Here is a 9630-nt window from a genome sequence, read left to right on the forward strand (position 1 = left end):
TATGAAAAAATAAGAAATTCAGATCACAACATTTTTTTATCCTTATATTCTACAAGGACTTGAGGAACACACAGAAGAAAAATCTATCCTCCCTCGAGAGTGTTTAACAAAGCTGATTATTAAACAGCTGTTTGAAAAGATGTGTCAAGCTGCTCATCTGAAATGTCACATTCACATCCTCACGAACATAAAAACACAGCTGAAGTCTTTTCAAGTACGGATTTGAATGACAGCAGTGACATCGAGCGGTCATTGCTGTTAAACGCTGCTGTGTATTGGCATGAAACCCCTGCTGTGATGGTAATGCCAACGTGTGGACAATGCCAGTGGCACACAGTGCCAGGTCAGCTCTTGTGCAGCAGCTAGAGGGGAATTCATTACAGACTGGCAGCCCGCAGGTTAAGTTCACTTTGCTCTCCTGAGCAGCAGGTGAGCACAGATCACTCACTAGTCAAGGATTCAATGAACCACTTGTAGTTTTGGTGCTCACTAAATCATGTTCCTAATATGTTGATTCTTTCTTCACTCCCTTTCCAGTGCCTATTGCCACAGCAAGACAGGATTTATACTAAAAATTCCCCATCCTTTTAACTCCTCTATGTTTTCATTGGTTTGTTTCATTTTTACATTTAAAAATGCTGCTCACACATTAAGGCTGTATGTAGACTGTGAGGGCCGACACCTTCCATCAGTGACAAACTTCAGAAATCACTGGAACCCTTCACAGGTTTGAGTGTAAACATGGCTCTCATTCAAAGCACGCCTCAATAACACATTCTCTGCTCAAACACACTTCCATATCATGCCCTGCACCTGCAGGCTGTGCCTTCAACAGAAAGCTCTCATCAGTATCTAGAGCTATACTGAGGGAACATGCTAAGAGTCCAATGCAAAAACTTTGATCTTCAGAGTTCAAGGAAGAAGTGGTCTTTTGTCTGTATGACATCAGCTTCTGCACACAGTGTGATTTTGGAGGAACTGATGAATAATGCAGAAAAGGAAAACCTTTATATCGTTGTAATAACAGCTCACATGGATAAGCAACCCCCTTCTCAAATTCATATGGTATGCACAAAATGTCCTATTTCATTTGGTAGTTGCTTTCTTATTCTGATGCCTTCAGTCATTATTCCCTGATATGCTACATTGGAAATAATATTTTTCTACAGCATTTCTATAAGAAAATTAATTGAGAGTACTTAAGTATTGGATATTTAAAATGGGGCCTAAGCAGATGAAAAACATAGCGGACTTTGGTACAAAGGAAGTACACAGGAGGCTGAGGTATCAAAAGACTTTCTGCAACTGAGATGATTCCAGCACAGACCTGCAGCAGTGCCCTTCCTGGAGCACCTCAGAGCACTGGTAAAGATAACCAGCACAGGAGACAAGGGAGATGTTTCTCAAGCTCCCAAAGAATGTACAAAGATGTAAAAGGATGGCAGTAAAGGCCAGTAGGCTGGGGGTGGCTAAGTTCTTGGGAGAGTACAAAGCCAGGACAGCTGACTCAAGCTGAACAAGGAGATATTCCATACCAAATAACATTGTACCTGAGCACTGCTCCCACAGCACCAAGGCTGTCTCTCCATCATCCTCTGGGTCATTTTACCCCATATGAAGGTGAGCTGTGGTAACCCCAGCCCCCAGGCCACACCCCTAAAGGCCAGTAGGCTGGGGGTGGCCAAGTGCTTGGGAGAGTACAAAGCCAGGACAGCTGGCTCAAGCTGAACAAGGAGATATTCCATACCAAATAACATTGTACTCAGCAATAAAACTAAGGTAAAGAAGGAAGAGGGGCATTTTTCATTCAGGTGTTTATTTTCTAGAGAATCCACTATGCATACCAAAGTCCTGTTTCCCAGACATTGGCGAGAGATCACCTGTGATGGGAAGTAGACAATAGATCTGGTTTCCTTGTGCTTCCATGTGCAGTCTTTCCTTTTTCCTGATTAAACTGCCTTCATCTCAGTCTATGAGTTTTTCTTCATCCTATATTCCTCCCCTGGACCCTGCTGAGGAGGGCAGTGATAAAGCAGCTGGATGGCACCTGGAGACAGTCAAGGTGATCCCATCACTACTTTATACAGCACAAAATCAGCTCTTCCCAGCAAGCTCTTCCCTGCGAGAACATGACACAATAGAACTTCTGAAAGGTCACAGCCTAATTACAGCCCAATTTATTCTCCTATATGTGTCTTTCTAGTTGTCCTGGCCATTTCCATCAATAAAGCAATTAATCATCTGTATTATTTGTCTGACACCTAAATAGACTGCTGTATCCAAAAGCTTAGAAGCAGGCATCTTCTCAATAACAGCATAAAAACAAAATCTTGATTTGTACAATGACTGTGTTTTTCGAAGAAGTATGGGACACTTAGACATCAGAAAAGGCTGATAATTCTTTTTTAATTGTCAGGCAGACTTAGCACATAAAAAGCAGACACTTTTAGAGCAACATTCATAAGCTAGGAAGTTTTTGGTAAGTTTAACACCTTACGTAAGCCAACCTAAAGCTATTATCTCCTTCCTGACAGTCCAAATTGATGGTCTCATTATAAAGAATTGGGCAACTAACATATGCATAATAAATGAATAATCAGAACACTGGAAGATTTCTTTTTAAATATCAGATGCATAAAATTCATCCTACCTGTCCTCTTCCTTGTTATTTTTTCCCTCTTTCCCATCTCTCCCTTGTACTCTTCAATTATTTTTGATCAATTTAGACACTATTTAAGAAAATGAAATATATTTTGAGTTGTCTGTGTTAAAAATTTAAGTACAGATATTTATAACCCAAGATTAAGCCTTTGAATTAATAAATAATAAAATTTAAAAATAAAATAAAATAAATAAAATTAAATTTTAAAAAAAAATTTAAAAATTGAGCATTTTCCTAAAAGAACTTTAAAGACTTCCAGTCTTACAGAAACAGGTTAGACTCAAATTTCCAATCTCAATTTGTCTCAGAGGTTCTCATTTAACTGAAACTTAAATGAAATTAACTTCCCATTTTGACGTCCAAAGTGCAACAGGAAAACAAACTTAATTGTTGTAAAACAGCAATGTTTTTCAGTTCAAAATTCTAACTCCTTTTTAGGTACTGAAAATTTTGTATAATCATATACAAAACTTGGTAGATTTTCCAGAATCAATTTCTCATGACAACAGTTCCTGTAAAGTCAGTACTTCTGACTAAATCACAGTTGTTTCCTTGCCCATGCTCCTATGCAAGAGATGAAAAGGATTTACATCCTGCATATTTCCTCTTTTATTTTGCCTATAAGTACAGCACAAGTACCACAATATAAATACCTTCAGCTTGAAGGTCACGTTCTAAACCAATTTGTATTTGATGCTCTTAAAAGGTACTTTTTATAAAATGTTTGAAAATTTGGCTTCAATAAATTTGCTGAGATGTGGATCTACACTAGAGTTTTTCACTTACTGAAAATATTTACACAGAAATGTATTTCCAGTTTACCAAATCATACAAACTTTCTCTTTTTCCTTGAAGACCACAAGGTGGCATGTGAAACATATGATAATACTAACAACATACTTGAAATAATACAGTAGAAAAGTGGTATGCAGTTCTACCAGATGACCATAACATGAATATGCAAACAGTTTTAAGAACCAGTCTAAATCATTTGTAGGAGCTTGCCTTTTTCAGTCCAAGCTCTTTGCACTGGAAAAGGAACAAGATGTGCAAGTCTTGCACTAACAAGGAGAGATTATTCTTTTTTTATATAAAAGTATATTAAGGCATTCTAACAGATCTTGGGCCTTGCTACCCACAGAGTTATCAGACTGAACTCTAGCAAATTTCTTCCAGGATTTCTATTTAGCCATAAGAACCAGATGACCATCATGTATGCATGCTAAATCTTCATTTTAGTGAAAAATAATTAGAATATTTTAGTAAGCATGAAATTTATTTTATCGTTATTTTAAAATGGAAAACTATGGACTCTGGCACTGTTTTGCTACACCATGGAAGTTCTGAGCCTGTTGACACTGACGTCTGAGTACAATGAAAAGGTTTTCATTTATCTCACATACTTCTAAATTCAGCAGATCCAGGAGATGCCATTGGGATGTCTAAAGGACACCAAAGATCTAACGGTGTTAACTGTTAGGAGTGATTGTTGGGGTATCTTCTTCTCACATGCTTTACCCAAGATGATAATATTACATTTTTGCCATTACCAACAAAACTTGAGTCATGTTGATGTGTCCAGTTTTCTGAATTGCACTCCAGAGAAACACCTTCATTCCTCAGATCACTTCAAAAACATTCCAAACCCGATCCTTCTGTTCCATCCCAACTACAATTTCAGCCCTTCTAGGTTATTTTACCCTGTATGAAGGTGAGCTGTGGTAACCCCAGGCCAGTTAACTCCTTACAGGCATTTCCTGTATTGACCAAGTGTCTGCATTCAGCAAAGACAGCCACAAAAAAGTGGCTGCTCCACTCCACAAACACTTGTGAAAGTGTCATGTTAATGACTTGCTAATACCTATGGGCATTCAGACAAATTGAACCTGTAAGAGGGTTGCACCCTGTGTAAACGGAGCCCTCACTTCATACAGGTTTTGCATATATATTGTTCAAGAAAACATTCCACCTTCATTTCTGTTTTGGTTTTTTGGTCTGGTTTGGTTTGGGTTTTTTGGCCTTTTTTTGTTTTTTTTCTATTTTAGAGAATTTACCCCAGTGCAAACTGTTACATTTGTGACAAAAATATGCCTTACGTTATTCCCAGATGACACATGCTAATTGTTTATACAAACAGGAAGAAAGGCCCATGTGTTTATGCCTGAAAAGATGATTAACAGGTTGATTCATTATGGCTTACTATAAATTCTGAGAAGCGTAAGCACTGTTGCTGAAAGTCATAGACTTTCAACATAATACTTAGCAGGAAATATTTGCTCCTAAATGAACAAGAAGTAATTGCACTTACTAAAAAAAAAAAACAAAAAACCTGAGGTTTTGACTATCGGAATCACAGAATCTAGGCAAAAATGGACCTTGGAAGGTTTTCAAACCTGGAGCAGTTAATTTGGGCTATTTTTCCTATTATGAATGTAGTCCTGTATGCTACAAAGTATGCTAAGTTCTTACAAGTCTTAACTCTTCATTTCATTTACAGATAGGCTGCATCTTAATTTGATTTCAAAGCACAGAGATGTTGTCAAGTAAACACGCCGAATTTTCTCTTATTTAAGTGCCAACACAAACCACAAAAAAAGAAAATGTAAATGTATAACATTTCCAACTCCCACATTCCCACCTGGTTCTGTGCTTCCACTTGATTATCTAGACCTTGCCTTGCAGTCTTGTAATTAAGTAATGAATGTTTTTCTCCTTTATGACTCTGTCATGACTGACAGCTTGACAGCTATTTGGAAAGAATTGTAGCTATTCGAGCTAGAGGACAGAGCTCCAACACATTATGTATTTCAGGGAACTGAAATTACAGACCTAGCAGATTTGTTACATTCCAGGAGGTACCTTGAATCATAAAATCATAAAATGGGTTAGGTTGGAAGGGACCTTAAAGATCATCTAGTTCCAATCTCCCTGCCATAGGCAGGGACACCTCCACTACATCAGCCTGCTCAGAGCTCCATCCAACCTGCCTTGAACACTTTCAGGGATTCACAGCTTCTCTGGGAAACCTGTTCCAGTTCCTCACCATCCTCACAGTAAAGAACTTTTCCTGGTATCTAATTTAAATCTACTCTCCTTCCATTTGATTCCATATCCCCTGTAACTACATGCTCTTGTAAAATGTCTCTCTTCATTTTTCTTGTACAGTCCTTTCAGGTACTGGAAGGCTGAAAATACCCCAAAGCCTTCACTTTTCCAGGCTAAACAAACCAAATTCCCTTGCATTTCCTTGTGGGTGAGGTGTTCCATCCCTCTGATCATCTTGCTGGCCTCCCCTTGACTCACTCCAACAGGTTCATGTCTTTCCTGCGCTAGGGATCTCAGAGCTGGATGCACCATTCCAGGTGGCCCTCAGCACAGCAGAGCTGAGGGGCAGAATCACCTCTCCTGACCTGCTGGCTTTGCATCAAATCTGCTGCACTTGTAGAATAGTTTAAATTTTAAAAGAGGAAATAAAAGGGAAAAAAAATCTTGCTCCAATTCACTGCTGAAAGAAAATTTTTCAGCTTTCTCTCAGGTGAACTAATTTTATGGGAAACACCAAGAAGAGCAACACTTTAGACTGAAAACCAAAATAAAGGTTATAACCTAGGAGTAGGCGAAAGGGGGAAGCCGAAGTACTTGGGGAAATACTCAGCATAAAAAATGCACATAGACTAATCCTGAATGCAGGAGAGCACTGGATACCTAATACTACCTGTGCTTGTAAAGTTGGAGATGTCAGGGAATGCTCCAAGGCCTGGCACTTGTCTTCCAACAGGAGATAATTTTATTAGAATAATAAATTTTATTAGAATAATCCTTTTTGGCTTATGAGAAATACTGCTCTCCTAATAATCTCCATGGTTCAGAAATCAGAGCTAGGAAGGGCTTTTAACAGGCATTTCTAATGCAGATTCTGTTTTGGATGGATGACAATCATCTCATGCAAGTTGTCCTTGTTGCTAAGAAATGGTCAAACACATTTTTATTGGATTCAGCACCTAGGATGGACCTGGGCTTCACCTGGCCCCAAAGGATACACATGTTAAGGTACAGAAGAGTACCACAGTGTTACTGTGTCTAAGGAGAAGCTTTCAAAATCACTCCCTCTTTTCCTTCCTCCTCTGCCAAATTTTCGCCTCTTCATTACTTCCACATGGAAAGTTTCACTGGGTTCAGGTAAAGACAGGGGCTAGGAAGAGAACCACCTTCAAAAAGGTGCTCAGGTCCCACAGTCAAGTGGAGAAAAGAAGAAGCTGAGTGGAAATAGCAAATAAACATTGAAATGTTTCAAGTATGGGATGGCTTTGCTAAACTTCTAGGGCTGAAAGAAAATGTCTGTTACCTTCAAAAGAGCACTAGAGTTTATCCTTATATTACCCTCATGATGTGTCATCACCACATGGGCATCAACAGTAGCACAACAGGGAAATAAAAATCCAGGTGACTCAGAAGCATCAAACCTCAAGGACTCCCTCCCTCCTTCCCTCCAAACTTCTAGAAAAGCTCTCAGCAGCTCTGTTCTTCAATTCAGTCAGCTGGGTTGTGTCAACATGTTGTAATAGCTGGGTACAAGTACTTTCATGCAGCTCTCTTAATATAAAATTGTGTCAACAGACATCTAAAACCATAGGAAACAACTTCCAAAATAGTTCACATGCTCAGGAATGGTTCACCTAGAGTGTGGCAAACACTAACAAGGCATGGTTGATTGAGGCTGGCAGGAGAATACACAGAGGATTTCAAGGGCTGTTGGTTTCCATGGCTGTAGCACTCATTACCAATAGATCTGAGCAAGCGTATCATTACATTGCCAGTGTGACAGCAGGCAAACCAGGATCTCAGCCAGAATCTAAACACCTGATCCATTATTTCAGAAAAAAAATGCTTGTTTCAGTAAGAACAAACACAATTGAAGAGGTTACTACCACAGTCCTTCATTCCTGCAATGTGGATAGTACAAAATATTCAGGCAAAATATTCCAGGTGATTATAACCAAATATCCCTTATCTTTTTATGTAAAACCTTGAAAAATCCACAAAATAAAAAGTGGGGACAAAGGCATTGTGACTACTGAATAAAAACTCATTTTCTAAAACAGAGCCTTTTATTCAGCTCCAAAGACACACTAAAATTTAGAGACTATCAAGTGCTAAGAGAAAAAAAAGCCATTTCCCAAAATTTTTCAGAATATTTTATAGGCAACGGAGTCTGTCATGTTTAATTCCAACAGCAAACATATACTAAAGTAGTTTGAGATATAAAATCATCATCATGTAACCATGCTTTCAATCTGTACATCTTGTCTTGACAAAAAAGAGATTCTTGCTGTTGTGGAAACACAGTCAATCTGGTGAACTGAAAAAAACCCACAACTAGATTTGGTGCTTAATATCCTTAAAAATAAAGGCACTAAATTTTTTTGGTGGAGGATAAGACTGAAAGAAATTGGGGAAAAAAAGAGTCTTTATATTAGTAAAGACATGCAGGAAGTGTGAATTTTTTGAAACATACACATGAATATAAAAAGGTGCATGTATATCTATGTATAAGTGGCCTGGTTTTCAGGTGGAGATGCACAAGAAAAGATATGTATTTTGTAGCCTCTTCTCAGCATCAGTGTGAATACATGTTTACAGTAGAAAGCTAAAAGCTCTTTCGAGACTATGCTGCCCACAGGGAAGAATGTCAAAAAAAAATACCACCTCAGTCTGGAAAGCATGTTTAATTTCAGTTGTTATTTTTCTTCATCTTTTACAGAGATACAAGGAACAGAAAGTGTTTTACAAGTCAGCATCATGATGTACTAATCACACAGTAGCTAGCTGCCCTCCTAGATTTCGCAAGCTTAAGGAAGACTAAGCCATTCCCATAGCTTTTACACTTTCAGAACTATTTTTCCCATTTTAAATTCAAAAAAATTACAGTCATTACAACACTAATCAAACCACTGTGAATACTACACACAAAAAAAAAATCTCTTTGCTGTGGACTTTTCTTACCTCATTATCAGCGGGGATTTTTAGGAAATTTCCATGTGAAAGGAGGAGTCAGATCCAACACTTAAAAATGAAAAGGACCATGTGGAAACTCTCACAAGTTAAAATTTCAAAGAAGTAAATCACAGGCAGCTATTTATCTGCCACATCCTATAAATACTGTTTCTGTCATTTAGAAGCAGTATTTAACAAAAATATTCATTTTATCAAAAGTTTAGTCTACCTTACTTAGGACCTCAGCCTGGTCCCCAAGCTGCCATTAGGGTTAGGGTTAGGGTTTGAGGTGTCACGAGGACTACAGCTCCAGGAACACTGAAATAGGCAGGACAAGAGAAACATTGCACTGCTCCAACAGTGATGCCTCCACATCTTAATGGCAAAGACTCATGGTAATTGTTCTTTGCATATCATTTGCTTTTGGAAACAAAATCTTCCTTATACATCAAATTTAAAATTGTATGGCCAATGGTACTACCAACACGGTTAACACAGAGAGGGATATGCATAAACAGATACCCAAAACTTGCATATTGCAAACATCCTCAAGATTACAGTTTTGGAAAACCCCCTAGCATGTCTAAAGGACACGAACTAACTGAAAACTGAAAGTAGATTAAGTCATCAGTTGCTTTATGTGGTTGCTTATATGTTCATAATGCTGAAGTACTTGGAGAACATAAATCATCCAAGATACAAGAAAATTTGAAAAACCAAAAATCTACTAAAGTTCTAGGACCTAGATAGAACTGAAAAGTTGTTGCCATGTCTTAAAATGAATGCTGTGAAATACTGAACATATTGTATTTTGAAAACTTATGTCTTTTCCCTCATTCTCTGGTCCACATCCATGAGTAGGAGAAAAGAGAGGTGAAAAGCCACAGGGGTTTAGCCCCTGATCCACATGCATGGAAAGGCAAGTTGGCAAGTGACTTTCATTTCACGTGTAGAACTGCCACTACTTGTGGAAA

This window comes from Parus major, chromosome 2, assembly GCF_001522545.3.
Source record: "Parus major isolate Abel chromosome 2, Parus_major1.1, whole genome shotgun sequence".
NCBI lineage: Eukaryota > Metazoa > Chordata > Aves > Passeriformes > Paridae > Parus > Parus major.